The sequence below is a fragment of the Giraffa tippelskirchi genome, chromosome 4, assembly GCF_054371585.1.
Source record: "Giraffa tippelskirchi isolate mGirTip1 chromosome 4, T2T-mGirTip1v1.2.pri, whole genome shotgun sequence".
In the NCBI taxonomy this organism is placed as follows: Eukaryota; Metazoa; Chordata; class Mammalia; order Artiodactyla; family Giraffidae; genus Giraffa; species Giraffa tippelskirchi.
Window position 1 is genome coordinate 155953857 of NC_137278.1, and position 14130 is coordinate 155967986.

Consider the following 14130-nt stretch of genomic DNA (forward strand, 5'->3'; position numbering starts at 1 on the left):
TCTCTCTCAAAGGGTCTAAACAAAGGTCTAAACCTATTCGGTTCAGAGACAGGCCCTCTTGAGGTTCATTAAAGATCTCCACTATTTGAACTGTTTTAGTTCTCTGAGGCAGTGGCTGCTTTACAGTAGTGGGATTGAGCATCAAGAATGTGGCTACAGAATCAGTTAGGACTGGAAGAAATTCATCCCCAATCTGGAGAAGTATTTCTCAAAGCTGATTAAGAAGGAGGGTTGGAAAGAGCACCTGTAGTTCTTTGGAGCCCCATTTGTAAGAGTTGGGAGGAAGTTGGAAAGTGCTTAAATTTGGAACAGTCTCTTTCCCAATATCCTGCATCTTTGCAAAAATAGCAGAAAATAGGAGGGTTTTGGTTTCATTTAAGAGCCTTCTTTTTCCAGAGTTGAAGATTAAGAATTTTGGTGGTCTTCCTTCCTAGAGAGTGTAAGAGAGCTGCTTTACCAGATTAATGAAATCTGGAGTGGACATAGTTTCTGATTCCATCCTGGTCCTTTTTACTAAGAAGGAAAGCTCCTGGTTTACCCCCTAATAAATATAGAATTAAAAACTACCTTGGAAGAAAGACCAGAATTTTCTTTAAAAATAATCTGAAGTTGATTAAAGTAGTGATGAACACATTCATCAGTTTTTTGTGTAGAAGCCTGAATTTGGTTCCAATCAACAAGGTTTGGAAAAGCCCTGGGCTCAAGGCTTCAGACAAGAGCTGTCTGCATTGAAAAATAAACATAGGGAATCTGTGTGTGTGCGTGCTAAGACACTTCAGTCATGTCTGACTCTTTTCCACCCTGTGGACTGTAGCTCACTAGACTCCTCTGTCAATGGGATTCTCCAGGCAAGAATACTGGAGTGGGCCTTCCCTGGCAGTCCAGTGGTTAAGACTTCACCTTCCAATGCAAGGGATGCAGGTTCAATCCCTGGCCAGGGAGCTAGGATCCCATATGCCTTGTGGCCGGAAAACCAAAACATAAAACATAAACAATATTCTAACAAATTCAATAAAGACTTTAAAAATGGCCCACACCAAAAAAATATTAAAAAAAAAAAAAAAGAATACTGGAGTGGGTTGCCATGCCCTCATCCAGAGGATCTTCCCCATCCATGGATCAAACCTGCATCTCTCCTGCAATGGCAGGTGGGGTTTTTTTTACCACTAGCTCCACCTGGGAAGCCCCAAATAGAACCTAATTAGACTTAAAAATTTTGCACAGCAAAGAAAACATGAACAAAATGAAAAGACAACCCACTGAATGGGAGAAAATATTTCTTGATGATATGGCCAATAAGATGTTAACATCCAAAATATATAAACCGTTCATACAACTTAACATCAAAAAAAGCCCAACCTGATTAAAAAATGAGAAGACCTGAATAGACAAATAGCATACAGATGACCAGCAAATGCATGAGAAGATGGTCAACATCATTAATCATCAGAGAAAGACAAATTAAAACCACAATGAGATATTACCTCACACCCAACAGAATAGCTGTTATCAAAAAAGACACAAATAACAAATACTGGCAAGGATATGGAAAAAAGAGAACTCCTGTACACTGATGATGGAAATACAAATCGGTGTAGCCACTGTGGAAAACAGAACAAACTAGTGGTTATCACTGGGGAGAGGAGTATATGCTTGCTTAGTCACTCAGTCGTGTCTGACTCTTTGTGACACTATGGACTGTAGCCTGCCAGGCTCCTCTGTCCATGGAATTCTCCAGGCAAGAATACTGGAGTGGGTTGTCATTTCCTCCTCCTTGCATCAGGGGATCTTCCTGACGCAAGAATGGAACCTGCATCTCCTGCATTGCAGACAGATTCTTTGCCACTGAGCCACAGACTAAAGAAGCCTGGAGGGGAAAATTTGTTTATGTTGTTCAGTTGCTAAGCATGTCTGACTCTGCTGCCCCATGAACTGCAGCATGCCAGGCTTCCTTGTCCTTCACTATCACCCAGAGTTTGCTCAAATTCATGTCCACTGGGTTGGTTATGCTATCTAACCATCTCATCCTCTGTCACTTCCTTCTCCTCCTACCCTCAATCTTTCCCAACACCAGGGTCTTTTCCAATGAGTTGGCTCTTTGCATCAGGTGGCCAAAGTATTGGAGCTTCAACTTTAGCATCAGTCCTTCCAATGAATATTCAGGGTTAATTTCCTTTAGGATTGACTGGTTTGATCTCCTTGCAGTCCAAGGGACTCTGAAGAGTCTTCTCCAGTGGGAGAAGGAGAGGGTGGATGATTTGAGAGAATAGCATTGAAATATATGCATTACCACATGTGAAGTAGATAACCAGTGTGAGTTTGATGTATGATGCAGGACACAAAAAGCCAGTACTCTGTGACGACATGGAGGGATAAGGTGCAGAGGTGGGAGGGAGGTGATACATGTATACCTATGGCCGGTTCATACTGATATATGGCAAAAACTATCACAATGTTGTAAAGTAATTATTCTCCAATTAAAATAAAATAAATAAAAAATTTTTAAAAAAAGAGTCTCCTCCAGCACTACAATTCAAAAACAATTTTTGGTGCTCGGCCTTGTTTATGGTCCAACTCTCACATCCATACATGACTACTGGAAAAACCATAGCTTTGACTATAAGGACCTTTGTCAGCAAAGTGACATCTCTGCATTTTAATATGCTGTCTAGGTTTGTCATAGATTTCCTTCCAAGAAGCAAGTGTCGTTCAATTTCATGGCTGCAGTTACCACCCACAGTGATTTTGGAATCCAAGGGAATAAAATCTCTCACTGCTTCCACTTCTTCCCCTTCTATTTGCCATGAAGTGATGGGACCAGATGCCATAATCTTAGTTTTTTGAATGTTGAGTTTTAAGCCAGCTTTTTCACTCTCATCTTTCACTCTCATCAAGAGGTTCTTTAGTTCTTTAGAAGGGAATATAGCCAATATTTTATAATAACTATAAATGGACTATAATCTTTAAAAATTGTGTATTTAAAAAAATTTGCTATACTGTAACTTATGTCAGCTATATTATACATCAGCTATATCTCAATAAAAAAAAGAAATTTATAAAAATAAACCGTCTGGAGACGGCCATTTGTAGCGGCGCTAGAGGCTGCGTTCGGCAGGCGCTGCGAAGTCGTGTGGAGGAGCGCGCCCCCCCGGCAGCCGCAGCCCCTCTCTGTTCCGGTCCCCTCGCTTCTCCGCGCCTCGGGCGGGACCGACCAGCCCAGGCGCCGCACTGCCGTCCTGACCCGACCTCCAGCAGCTCCTGGCGCCCGGGACCCCCGCCCGGCCGCTCGCCCGCAGTCCGCCGGAGGCACACGTCCCCGGAGCCGGGCCTAAGGCGGGCGGCGGCTCGGCGTGGCCGGGCTGGGCTCGGCGGCGTCCCCATGGCCGCGGCCGGCTGGCGGGACGGCTCCGGCCAGGAGAAGTACCGGCTGGTGGTGGTCGGCGGAGGCGGCGTGGGCAAATCGGCGCTCACCATCCAGTTCACCCAGTCTTATTTTGTAACGGATTATGATCCAACCATCGAGGATTCCTACACAAAGCAGTGCGTGATAGATGACCGGGCGGCCCGGCTAGACATTCTGGATACAGCGGGACAAGAGGAATTTGAAGCTATGAGAGAACAGTATATGAGAACTGGCGAGGGTTTCCTTTTGGTCTTTTCAGTCACAGATAGAGGCAGTTTTGAAGAAATCTATAAGTTTCAAAGACAGATTCTCAGAGTAAAGGATCGTGATGAGTTTCCAATGATTTTAATTGGTAATAAAGCAGATCTGGATCATCAGAGACAGGTAACACAGGAAGAAGGACAGCAGTTAGCACGGCAACTTAAGGTAACATACATGGGGGCGTCAGCAAAGATTAGGATGAATGTAGATCAAGCGTTCCATGAACTTGTCCGGGTTATAAGGAAGTTTCAAGAGCAGGAATGTCCTCCTTCACCAGAACCAACACGGAAAGAAAAAGACAAGAAAGGCTGCCATTGTGTCATTTTCTAAGAATCCCTTGAATTTTAGCTACCAACTGCCAGGAAAGCCCTCATCTTCTCCTCCTCTCCTTACAGTTTACATCACGTTGGTACCTTCCTAGCCTTAGATAAATGATCACCGTGGTAGCCTTAGACCAAGAAGCTGGCTAATCCTTTCCATGAAGCTAATCCAATGGTCATTTCAAGACAGATTTAATGGAAACACTAAGGCTGCTTCAAAGATTATCTGATTCCTTTAAAATGTATATCTATATACACAGACACATTCTTTTTTTTTTTAATGCTTACTTTTAATAGGGATGAATCAGTTTTGGAATCTAAGCTGTTTGCCAAGCTGAAGTCATCGGTTGTGAAATAACTTTTAACTTCTGGAATCATGTTGCCTACTGCTACTCTAAATAGAAACATAGGGAATTTTTTAAAATGTGAATTTTTGCCTCTCTCTAAAAATTTTGATGTCAACTTTAGTTAATCTTAAGTACACTGAATTGAATCCACAAACGTGGGACATCTCAGACCTTTCCTGATGCTATAGCCTTTGTTTTCCAGTGGCCAAAATACCAAAATGCCTATTGTATTTATAGGTTAAAAACTGCGTGTAAAGCCTTTGCTATTACTCCTACTCTTAAAGATAATATTCTGTGTGGCCAAATATTTGGACTCATTCTGGACTTAGGCATTTCAATGTTCTTGGTATTTTAATTTAACTCTTTTTCACAGTCATGTTGAGAGTAAAAATAAATAATTTCTGTCTGTCTTCCTTTTCACGTATTTCTGGATAAGGGATTCAAAAAACTAAAACTGTTTTTGTTTGTAATATAAAATATGGAATTGATCTTTCCAGGGTCAGAGATGATTAATGTTTTGCTATATACTTTTATACATTATTTTCTTATCAAACTAGTTAACAAGTATTTTTATATGTTTGTAAGCAAATACGCTTTCACAGCATACCTTGTGTATATGTAAAGATAAGTATTTAATTCTCACTGTTCACTTTTAACTGACAAAGAGAAAAAAAGAAAGTGAAAACTACAAAAACTGTGGTAGAATCCTACATGCTGTTCCGGTCCTGGTTGTACCCACCTCTGGCCAGTCACATAGCTACTCAAGAAACCTTCCCGATAGAGTACAACAGGATGAGAATCTGAAATCGCTTCCAATATCCCCTATTAGATATTGACTGTTCTATCAAGTAGTAAGTGGTGAAACTTTTAACTGACAAGTAGTGTAACTGTGGATGACTTCTGACTTTGTTTTTTAATTCTGTGGATTGTGTTTAAACAATTCAAAAGTTTGTTCCTGATTTTGAGATACTAAGTGGTATTGCACAGTTGTCACTTTATTGAATGTGTACAACAGTTTCATGAAGTTTATAAAGCGTACCCTTGTATAGCTTCAGGTGCTAGAATTAAAATTGATCTGTTATCACAAAAAAAATAAAAAAAAATAAAATAAAAAATAAACCGTCTGCATTTTAAGGACCAAAGTAAGGTGGTCACCAGGCCTAGACTAGAACTATGAGGTCACTAAGGGTCATGGAGCACACACACAGACACGCGCGCACGCGCACACACACACACACACACACACACAACTTTAATCAGGAAAGACCCCCTTCCTCCTATAATGTCCCTCCAACACCCTCTACTGGCCTCTACTGGCAATGCATAATTTAAGAAACTGCTTGTTGAACAGTCCAGTCCAAAGTCACAGAGCAGTTTCTGAAGAATGAATTTGGAGTTCAGAAGCAATAAATTGGTAATTGGCACAGATAATGTATTGTTCCAATACCAGTTAGTGAATAGTCATTCTTTTCTAAGTTATTTAAAACATTATCCTTACATTTTCATATATTCATTGTTCTGTTCAGGGATTCTGTATCCTACAAAGCTATTTGCAAATCTCTGTGTTAGTACCACACAGTTGTTTTGTTTTGTTTTATTTTTTTCTCTCCTGCTTCCCACTTTGGACAGTATTTTTCTAACAGTTCCAATGCCACCTTCTCCCTGTTGCGTGCCTCTATTACAGATTCCTGGATCACAGAATAAACTTTCCTGGAGTCTCATGTCTTTACTGGCCTATATGGTCTTTTCTTCTATTTTCACAGGAAGGAGAGGCTTAGGAAACAAGGCCAAATTGACAAGAACAAGATGGAGCCAGAACATGATATTCTGTACCCCACACTTCTAGCCAGCACTATCTATGACCTTTGGAGAAGTCTAGGGTTTTTTCCAGCTGCTCTGGGTCTTAGTTGCAGCTTGCAAGCTTCTCTACTTGCTGAGCACAGGTCCTAGAGCACTGGCTAATTGTTGTGGTCCTTTAATGGACCGGAACTTGGGGGTACAGAGTCGACCGATAAGAAAGTGAAAGAAGGAAGAAAAGAGGCTGAGCCTCATGAAGGGGACAGAGTAGAGACGGGGAGAGAGGGGGAGAGAGAGAGAGAGGGAGAGAGAAAATGGGGAAAGACACGGGGACCAGTGCTCTGGTGGAACAAAGGATTTATTCAACATATTGTGGGCATGTATATACTCTCTTACAAGATAGCCATTTTTAGCAGAGATAGGGATCAAAAATCTAACAAGTCATCTAGAAAGCCAGATGCTAGAATCATTCTCAATAGAGGGGGTTGTAAAAGTTACTTTACATATCAGAAAGGAGACTTGTAAATGGCTGCTGTTTACCTTATGGAATTTCCATACGAATGAGACACATGAATTTCTATTATCCCCGAAAGCCGGCTTGCCAGCTCTCTGGCACCTGTATTCAGGTGCTGTTAAGGAACATAGAATTCATGCAAGACTGAAAACAGTACACAGGAAGCCTCCTGTTAAATGTATCCTGACAGCTAATAGTTGTAGCACACAAGTATAGTTGCCACAAGGCATGTGGGATCTTAGTACGCTGACCAGGGATGAAACACAAGTCTCCTGCATTAGAAGGCAGGTTCTTAACCTCTGGATCACCAGGGAAATCTCGGTACCACACGGTTTTATCACTATAGAAAAATGAGTTTTGACACTTGTTGAGGCAAATTTCCCCTCATTGTTGCTTTTCAATTATTTTTGTAATATTCCCAAGCATTTTTTTCCAGGTGTTCCTTATTATCAACTTGCCAAATCCAGTTGGTTTACATTAAATTCACTTGTTAACATGGATAGATTTACAATATCAGCCTTCCTAAGTACTTAAAAATAAAATTCCTTTAAAATAATTAGCCACTGTGGAAAACAGTATGACTTAAAAAATTAAACAAAATTACCATATGATCCAGCAATTCCACTTCTAGGTATGTAGCCAAAAGAATTGAAATTCAGGGCTCAAACAGCTATTTGCACACTCATGTTCATAGCAACAAAGCAGCCTAAGTATTTATAGGTGGATGAAAGAATAAATAAATGTGATATATACATACAATTGAATATATTCAATCTTTAAGAAGGGATGAAACTCTGATATATGCTATAACATGGATAAACCTCAAAGACACTGTGTTTAAGTGAAATGAGCCAGTCACAAAAGGACAAAAATCATATGACTCCACTTATATGAGGTACCTAAAATATGCAAATTCATAGGGACAGAAAGTAGAAAAGTGGTTACCAGGGTCTGGAGGAGGGGGAAACAGGAAGTTCATATTTAATGGGTACAGAGTTCCAGGTGGGAAAAATGAAAAAGTTCTGGTGACAGATGGTGGTAATGGTTGCACAACAGTAGGAATGCACTTAATGCTACTGAACTGTACATTTTCAATGATTCAAATGGTAGACCTTATGTTATATATACTTTACTACAATAATAATAAAATGTGCACATTTTGTTTTATTAACTGTAAAATGATACACACACAATATGAAAATATAGAAAACATGAAAAAAGTTATCCATAGTTTTATCAATTAGAGATAATGATATTTAAATTACTGATGTGTTTCCTTCTAGTTTTTAAATAATGTTTATACATACATAGTTGAGATTATGCTTAATATGCAGCTTTGTATCCTGCCTTTTTAACTGAAGCACTTTCCTTATGAATTAAATTTCTTCAAAATATCATTATAAGGAGTTCCAAAATGGCAGAGCGAAGGAGTAGGTGGTCATGGGGCGCATCTCTCTCCACAGATGCATCAGGAATCTATCTAAAGACACAACAGTTCTCACAGAACACTGGCTGAATACTAGCCAGGGTCCTTGACCACCAGAAAGGGCCATATGGATCCATGCATAACTAGGTAGGACGAAAGAAAGAAGGGAGTGAAGAGTAAGCAGGTCGGAACCTGAACCCCAGGGTGGGGGAGCTGAAGCAGAGAATGGATTATTCCATCTGGGGAAATCGGCTGGGACAGAAGGGAAGCATTTGAGGCTATTGGAGGAGGGTGAAGCAGCTGATCTGTGACAGTCTGGATAGAGCAAGAACCACACAGACAATCTGTACCCCACGAACTGTACATACCCTGGACTGGAACGCATGTATACTGGTGTGCACAAGGGCTGGAAGCTAGAGCGTGGGGATTGGAGAGCAAGCATGGGGCAAGGACTGCTGTTGGCTGCAGGGAGATAACCCGGGGAAACAGGATGGAGGAAATCTGCAACAAGAAATGCCTTTGGAGGAAAACCAAACTGTGATGAAAGCAGGGCACTACTACTGAGTCACGTGCAAGGATTGGAGCCCAAGAAGCACCAGCCAGAGCTGCCTCTTTTGCCCCTGCTGCCAGAGGCTAAAAAAGGCTCCTTGTAGTGCCACATCTCTTGCACCATGGTCACCAGCTTCCCTGCACACCTGGCACTGTTGGGCCCCCCACGATTCAAGCAGCCATGCCACCTCCACACCCTATCCTCACTGGGGCAGACCCAAGTCCTTCAGGGTACCCTCAGGAGCAGACTCTTGTGGATGGCCCCCATTCAGAGGTGGGGCTAAAACCACAGCTGAGTTCCAGCAGTGAAGTAGCTAAGGAAGAGGATTGAAAAGCTTTCCATCAGCTGCACAAATTGAAGATTAAATCCACATAATTAACTAGGTAGACTCTGTGTCTATGGAAAACATGAAAGGACAGTGAGTGTTCCCACAAAGAAAACACTATAGCTCTGGCAGCTGTGGACATTGGAGGCAAGCACACAGAAGAGCAGGGCCAGATTAATGTCCAAGCTGTCCCCACAGGTCCCACAGTAGATCCGGAGACCAGCTCTCCCCAGCACTGGAAGGGCTCCGATCAAGGTAGAGGTGGGCTGTGGCTCATGGTGGGGGCAAGGGCACTGACAATTGGGGCCCTAAGAAAACACTTATTATTATGATGATGATGTTTTGATTCATTCTATTGTTGATTCTGGGTTTTATCCCCTGTTGTGGTGGTTGCTTTTATTACTATTATTATTTCTGTTTAAGTTTACAGGATTTTTTAATCATACTTTTTATTATTTTATGTATTTCTACTTTTACTTTGGCTTTCTGCTGTTCTGTGTTTTTGTTGTTGTTGTTGTTTTGGTTCTTTTTGTTGTTGTAGTTGTTTAATACATATAGATCTTTTTTATATATACTTCTATTTTAACTTTGCCTTTCTGTTGTTCTTTCTTTTTTAAATCATTTTTGTCTGCTTTGTTTTCTTGGCTTTATTCCTCAGTTGGCATTCTGCTTTGGTTTTGTTTTCCATTTGTGTTTAGTTAGTTTTCTTTTTAATTGGCCAATTTCATTTTTGGTTTCTCTTTTTCGTCTGGTTGCTCTCTTGTACTTTGTTTTCTTTGGTTCAGTTTTGGTTCTTTTGTATGCGTGTGTCTGTGTGTGTGTATGTCCCTTTGTCTTTGTTTCTGTTTGTTTCTATTTGGCTGATTTTTCTTTTACCATTTGCCTGGGTTTCATATTTTCTTTTTTGTTTTTGTGTGTGTTTGCTTTTTTGTATTTTTTAAATCCTCTTTATTGCCATGACAAACAGCTTGTGGGGTCTTGGTTTGGTTACCAGAAGTCGTGCCTGAGCCTCTGGGGTGGGAGTATCAAGTCCAGGACACTAGATCACCAAATATTCCTGGCCCCAGGGAATATTAATCTTTTGTGGGAGTTAGGCCTCCTTCCAAATTCAAGACCTGTTTCCACTAAACTGCCTGCAGCACCCAGCGCTGAATGCCTCACCCAAACAGTAAACAAGACAGGAATACAAACCCAACAATCAGCAGACAGACTGCCTAAAGTCATACTAAGCCCCAAACACCCCAAACACATCACCTGACATGGCCCTGACATGTCACATGACATCACCTGACATGGAAGAAAAAAAGTTACCTCCATCTACCAGGACACAGACACAAATCTCCACCACCATGAAGCCTACACAAGCCGCTGGACCAACCTCACCCACAGGGACAGAGACCAGAGCAAGAACTACAACCCTGTAGCCTGAGAACAGGAGATATCAAACACAGTAAATTAAACAAAATGTGGAAGGAAAATTATGACCAACCTAGACAGCATATTAAAATGCAGAGACATTACTTTGTCAACAAAGGTCCGTCTAGTCAAGGCTATGGTTTTTCCAGTGGTCATGTATGGATGTGAGAGCTGGACTATAAAGAAAGCTGAGTGCCGAAGAATTGATGCTTTTGAACTGTGGTGTTGGTGAAGACTCTTGAGAGTCCCTTGGACTGCAAGGAGATCCAACCAGTTCATCCTAAAGGAGATCAGACCTGGGTGTTCATTGGAAGGACTGATGTTGAATCCTTTGGCCACCTGATGCAAAGAGCTGACTTATTTGAAAAGACCCTGATGCTAGGAAAGATTGAGGGCAGGAGTAGAAGGGGAAGACAGAGGATGAGATGGTTGGATGGCATCACCAACTCAATGGACATGGGTTTGGGTGGGCTCTGGGAATTGGTGATAGACAGGGAGGCCTGGCGTGCTGCAGTTCATAGGGTCACAAAGAGTCGGACACGACTGAGTGACTGAACTGAACTGAAAGACAGAGAAATATCATACAGGTGAAGGATCAAGGTAAAAACCCATAAGACCAAATAAATGAAGAGGAAATAGGAAAACTACCTGAAAAGAAATATAGAACAGTACTAGTAAAGATCCAAAATCTTGAAGATAGATTGGAGAAGATGAAAGAAACATCTAAATATGATCTAGACGAAATGAAGAATAACCAAACAGTGATGAACAACATAATTACTGAAAGTAAAAAATATCTATAAGGAATAAATAGCAGAATAACGGAGGTAGCAGAACAGATAAGTGAGTTGGAAGATAGAATGGTGGAAATAACTGCTGAATAACCAAATAAAGAAAAAAGAATGAATAGAATTGAGGACAGTCTCAGAGACCTCTGGGACAATATTAAATGCACCAATATTCTAACTATAGGGGTCCCAGAAAAAGAAGAGAAAGAGAAAGGATCTGAGAAAATATTTGGAGAGATTATAATCGAAAACTTCCCTAACATGGAAAAGGAAATAATCAATTAAGTCCAGGAAGCACAAAGTTCCATACAGGATAAACCCAAGAAGAAACATGCCAAGACGCATATTAATCAAGCTAACAAAAATTAAGCACAAAGAAAAATATTAAAAGCAGCAAGGGAAAAAAGACAAATAACATACAAGGGAACCTCCATAAGGCTAACAGCTGATCTTTCAGCAGAAACTCTGCAAGCCAGAAGGGAGTGGCAGGATATATTCAAAGTAATGCAAGGGAAAAACCTACAACCAAGATTACTCTACCCAGTAAGGATCTCATTCAGATTTGATGGAGAATTCAAAAGCTTTACAGACAAGCAAAATTTAAGAGAACTCAGCACCACCAAACCAGCTTTACAACAAACGCTAAAGGAAGTTCTCTAGGCAGGAAAAACAAGAGAAGAAAAAGATCTACAAAAACAAATGCAAAAAAATTAAGAAAATATTAGTAGGAGCATATGTATCAATAATTACTTTAAGTATAAATGGATTAAATGCTCCAACCAAAAGACACAGATTGGCTGAATGGATACAAAAATAAGACCTGTATATATACTGTCTACAAGAGACCCACTTCAGGGGCTTCCCTGGTTGTTCAGTGGTTAAGAATTCATCATGCAATGCAGTGGAGGTGGCTTTGATCCCTGGTCAGGGAACTAAAATCCTACATGCCACAGAGCAAGTAAGCCCATGTGCTGTAACTACTGAGCTATGTGCTCCAGAGCCCATGCACCACAACTAAATAGTCCATGTGTTGCAATGAAAGATCCCACATTACACAACAAAGATCTTGCATGCTGCAACTAAGAGCCAACACAGCCAAATAAATAAGCATTTTAAAGAGAGAGAGAACCACTTCAGACTAGAGACACATATAGACTAAAGTTAAGGGATGGAAAAAGATATTCCATGCAAATGGAAATCAAAAGAAAAATTGGAGTAGCAATACTCATATCAGACAAAATAGATTTTAAAATAAAGACAATTACAAGAGACTTGAGAGTCCCCTGGACAGCAAGGAGAACAAATCAGTCAATCTTAAAAAACATCAACCCTGAATATTCATTGGAAGGACTTATACTGAAGCTGAAGCCTCCAGTACTTTGGCCACCTGATGCAAAGAGTGGACTCATTGGAAAAGACCTTAATATTGGGAAAGATTGAGGGCAGGAGGAGAAGGGGGCAACAAAGGATGAGATGGTTGGATGGCAAACTCAGTGGAGATGAGTTTGAGCAAATTCTGGGAGATAGTGAAGGACAAGGAAGCCTGGTGTGCTGTAGTCCATGGAATTAGAAAGAGACACAACTGTGTGACTGAAGAACAACAAAAACAAGAAACAATGAAGGACACTACATAATGATCCAGGGATCAATCTAAGAATGTGCATGTGTGCTTAATCGCTCAGTCATATCTAACTCTTTGTAACCCCATGGATTGCAGCCCATCAGGATTCTCTGTCCCTGGGGATTCTCCAGGCAAGAATACTGGAGTGGGTTGCCATATACTCCTCCAGGGGATCTTCCCAATCCAGGGATCAAACCCAGGTGTCCCACACTGCAGGCATTCTTTACCAACTGACCCATCAAGGAAGCCCCAATTTAAGAATAAGATGTAACAATTATAAATATTTATGCACCCAACACAGAAGCACCTCAATATATAAGACAAATGCTAACATATATAAAAGGGGAAATCAACAGTAACACAATAATAGTGTGGGACTTTACCACCCCACTTACACCAATGGACAGAGTATCCAAATAGAAAATTAATAAGGAAATGCAAGCCTTAAATCACACATTAGACCAGATGAACCTAATTGATATTTATAGGACATTCCCTTGAGAAGCAGCAGAATACACTTTTTTTCAACTACACATGGAACATTCTCCAGGATAGATCACATCTTGGATCACAAATCAAGCCTCAGTAAATTTAAGAAAATTTAAATCACATTAAGCATCTTTTCTGATCACAACACTATGAGATTAGATATCAATTACAGTGGAAAAACTGTAAAAAACTCAAACACATGGAGACTAAATAATATACTTCTAAATAATCAGGTGATCACTGAAGAAATCAAAGAGAAAATAAGAAAAAAAACATAGAAACAAATGACAATGAAAACATGACAACCAAAAATCTATAGGATGCAACAAAATTAGTTCAAAGAGGGGAGTTCACAGCAATACAATCCTACATCAAGAAACAAGAAAAACATCAAACAACCTAATTTTACACCAAAAGCAACTAGAAAAAGAAGAATAAAAAACACAAAATTAGTCAAATAATAAATCATAAAGATCAGAGCAGAAATATATGAAAAAGAAATGAAGAAAACAACACCAAAGATCAATAAAACTAAAAGCTGGTTCTTTGAGAAGATAAAATTGATAAACCATTAACCAGACTCATCAGAAAAAAAGGGGGAGGAGAAGACTCAAATCAATAAGTTAGACATTAAAAAGGAGAAGTTACAACAGACGCCACAGAAATACAAAGGATCATAAGCGACTACTACAAGAAATTATATGCCAACAAAATGGACAACCAGGAAGAAATGGACAAATTCTTAGAAAATTTCACCAGTCCAAGACTGCAGACTGCCTGCAATGTGGGAGACCCAGGTTCTAAACCTGGTTCTAAGATCCCCTGGAAAAGTAAATGGCAACCCACTGCAGTATTCTTGCCTGATAAACCCCA

At 40.4% G+C, this 14130-nt stretch overlaps 1 pseudogene across 1 annotated transcript; it reads left to right on the top strand.

The window, feature by feature from the left end:
• Positions 1-280: 280 nt before the first annotated feature.
• On the top strand, positions 281-4741 carry LOC145544512 (ras-related protein R-Ras2 pseudogene; annotated as a pseudogene). Its single transcript, XR_014081460.1, has one exon. The product of XR_014081460.1 is annotated as a ras-related protein R-Ras2 pseudogene (transcript).
• Positions 4742-14130: the final 9389 nt, after the last annotated feature.